This window comes from Sinocyclocheilus grahami, unplaced genomic scaffold (assembly GCF_001515645.1).
Source record: "Sinocyclocheilus grahami isolate Dianchi unplaced genomic scaffold, SAMN03320097.WGS_v1.1 scaffold309.1, whole genome shotgun sequence".
Taxonomy (NCBI): domain Eukaryota; kingdom Metazoa; phylum Chordata; class Actinopteri; order Cypriniformes; family Cyprinidae; genus Sinocyclocheilus; species Sinocyclocheilus grahami.
The window spans coordinates 128,976-132,434 of record NW_015505488.1 but is presented as its reverse complement, the minus strand read 5'-3'; the positions used below and the strand labels follow the sequence as shown (position 1 = coordinate 132,434).

The 3,459-nt window shown below is 37.0% G+C and overlaps 1 protein-coding gene across 1 annotated transcript in view; it reads left to right on the top strand.

The window, feature by feature from the left end:
• The window catches only part of LOC107601628 (kinesin light chain 1-like), a 25,041-nt gene that overhangs the window by 10,468 nt on the left and 11,114 nt on the right, over nt 1–3,459 (top strand). The window lies entirely within an intron of this gene.

The following is a 3,459-nucleotide window of genomic DNA, read 5'->3' as shown; positions in this document are numbered from 1 at the left end:
TGTGTGTGTGTGTGTGTGTGAGTGTGTGTGTGTGTGTGTGTGAGAGCATCTCTGAACACACACACTCCTGCAGCGCCGTCCAGGTCTCGCCCCAAAATCAAGAAATTATATTTAGCATAAAATTAAGCCTGTTTTTATTACCTCTATTTATATTTATTTCATTACATTCTTAAACATTTTTTATATATTATTAAAAATAATTATTAGATTATTTTTTATATTTGTATATTTAGGTTGGCTTGAGAAAAAACCTACTGATCTGCTACTTAAGCTTATTATTATTATTATTATTATTATTAGATAAAATCTCTGAACGCAACATGCTAGAAGCATGCTAATCATGCTATAAACATGCTAGTGAAATGGTAGTAACGTGCTAATCATGTTAGCAACATGCTAGTTACTTGCTAATCATGCTATAAACATGCTAGTAACTTGCTAAACATGCTAGTCTCTTGGTAATCATGCTAGCGACATGTTAGTAGCATGCTAATCATGCTATAAACATGCTAGTGAAATGGTAGTAACGTGCTAATCATGTTAGCAACATGCTAGTTACTTGCTAATCATGCTATAAACATGCTAGTGAAATGGTAGTAACGTGCTAATCATGTTAGCAACATGCTAGTTACTTGCTAATCATGCTATAAACATGCTAGTGAAATGGTAGTAACTCGTTAATGTTGGCAACATGCTAGTAACGTGCTATTCATGCTAACAACATGCTAGTTAACTTTGCTAATAATGTTATCAACATGCTAGTAAAATGCTAATCATGCTAGCAACATGCTAGTCCCTTGTTAATTATGCTAGTAACAGGCTAATCATGCTAAATCATGTTAATCATGCTAAAAACATGCTAGAAACATGTTATCAACATCTATCTAATCTATCAAAATTTTCGAACTTTAGTCTTTTACAACTGCTTTAAACTTCAGGCTTTCTCACGCCAACCTAAAGTCTTGACAAACTTTTTTATCTAGTTGTATTTATTGTCATTCTCGACGCTGTAAAAATGTTTTTGTAATGTTTTCTTGGTGATTCTCATTACTGTAATGCAGTGATTTTTTTATTTGAGTCGGCATGAACTAAAACTAATAAATAATAACTACTAATGAATCCAGTCTGGTCCAGTGTCGCTGATGGTCTGCTGTGTTCAGGATGTTCAGTGTGATGTCATATCCTGCATCATGTGTGCCATCATTAACACCAGCTGTGCTGGAAATAATCATCATCATAACACATCTCGCGCTTTACAAAGAGTCTTAAAGGAATATTGCACCCAAAAACGAGCGCAGACTCGCCTGGACTGGCTTTCAGTGATTGTGTGTTTAATACAAGTTAAAGCGTGTGAAAGAATCTGTCGGTGCAGTGAGACAGAAACACAAAACTAGTCAGTGCTGCTTCTCTTGTTTGAAGGATCATTAGGTAAAAGCTCTCTAAGCAGTGTGTCGTAGCATGTGTGTATGGTAGTGTGTGTTTTATGTGATTTAGTGTGTGTTTCTGTGATTTCTCAGGCAGTGCGTGTAAGACTGTGGATGTGAAGACGACCGTCATACCCAGAATAAATCACACTTGCATATTCTCGTCTTTGCGTTCAGATTGTTTCTGTTCTGAGGCTTCGTGAGATGAGGATCTCACACGGATCTGCTGTTTCCACAGCACTGTCATTAGTCTTTCTGTTTCAGTGGAATCTCAGTCCATCTCAAGACGGCCAGAAATTATAAAGTTTTTGTTTTTGAGGGATTACTTCCATGTATTGCACATTCAGCAGTGACATATAGTTATTTGAACTGGTTTAGCCACATGAGCTGTTTCACTGAGGCCCCCTAGTGGCTCCTGCTTGATTCATCACTGAGACACACTGGAGCGCTGGATGAGCATCTGTTAGATCAGAGACATCCAGTCTAATGAGCATCAGGCATATTTATAAATATACAACGCATGCAGTTACACAACTAGTCAGTAGTCAAGTCTCTTCTGCTCAGCAAGGCTGCATTTATTTGCAATATTAATCTTTTGTAACATTATAAATGTCTTTACTGTCACTTTTGATCAATTTAATGCAGCCTTGATGAATAAAATTATCAAGTATTGTTCTAAAAAAATCTTACTAACTTTTGAATGGTAGTGTATCACGGTTTCCACAAAAATATCATGCAGCACAACTGTTTTCAACATTGATGATAATCAGAAATTATTATCAATGTTGAAATAATATTTCTTTTATCTTTCAAAAATAAAAGAAAATCTGAAAATCTTAATTGCAAACTTTTGACACACGTCATTATATTTTGATATATTAGACCCGAAACAGGCAGGGATTTGTGATCTCACCCCTGCAAACGCACACGCTGATATTACACTGTTCATGTAGAGGATAAATCACTGCGCTTGAAATGAAGTCTAGCCCAGCGTTTGTTTCCTGTTCTACTTCCTGTGTCATGACCTCAGTGACAGACAGGAGCTGCTGCTCTCTCTGTTTTCACTGTCTCTTTATTGTGCCTTAGTAGCATGACAAAAGCCTTGTTAAACATTTCACTTTATAAAGCAACAATTAATTAACTTAAGTAAATTATGAATAAATTATAAATAAATAATTGTAAAATATTTTTCGTTTTCTGTTTATCAGCGTTTGGCCTATTAGCTAAATATAGTAGACGTGTGTTTGCAGGCGTGTGAGAGCAACAGACAGACAGGCAGAGAGACGGACAGACAGATAGACAGACAGACAGATAAACAGACGGGCAGAGAGACGGACAGACAGACAGATAAACAGACAGGCAGAGAGACGGACAAACAGATAAACAGACGGGCAGAGAGACGGACAGACAGATAGACGGACAGACAGATAGACGGACAGACAGATAAACAGACAGACAGATAAACAGACAGGCAGAGAGACGGACAGACAGGTAGACAGACAGACAGATAAACGGACAGACAGATAGACAGACAGACAGATAAACAGACAGGCAGAGAGACGGATAGACAGACAGACAGATAAACAGACAGGCAGAGAGACGGACAGACAGATAGACAGACAGACGGACAGACAGACAGACAGACAAACAGACAGATAGATAGAAAGACGGACAGATAGATAGATAGATATAACTCAATTTTACATAGGAATACATATGAGGTAACACTAATATCAACCAGATATAGATTATTGCATACAGGAAATTCCATGATACTTGTGGATTACCACCTATAAGGTCAAATATACATGCAAATGGAAGGTAATTCTTAAATTGTGCAATAATATCCATAATGTTGAAGTGAGTTTACTGATAGCACACATTTTCATAAACAATGAATTCCTTATCTTTGGGTTTGTTTACTTATGTTATGTGGTTTTCCTGTATGGTGATCCTGCCCATTAGAACAGAGCCAAACTGAACAAAACACAAACAATTAACTTTACCATCCATTTCCCATCTGCTGGCTGTCTAA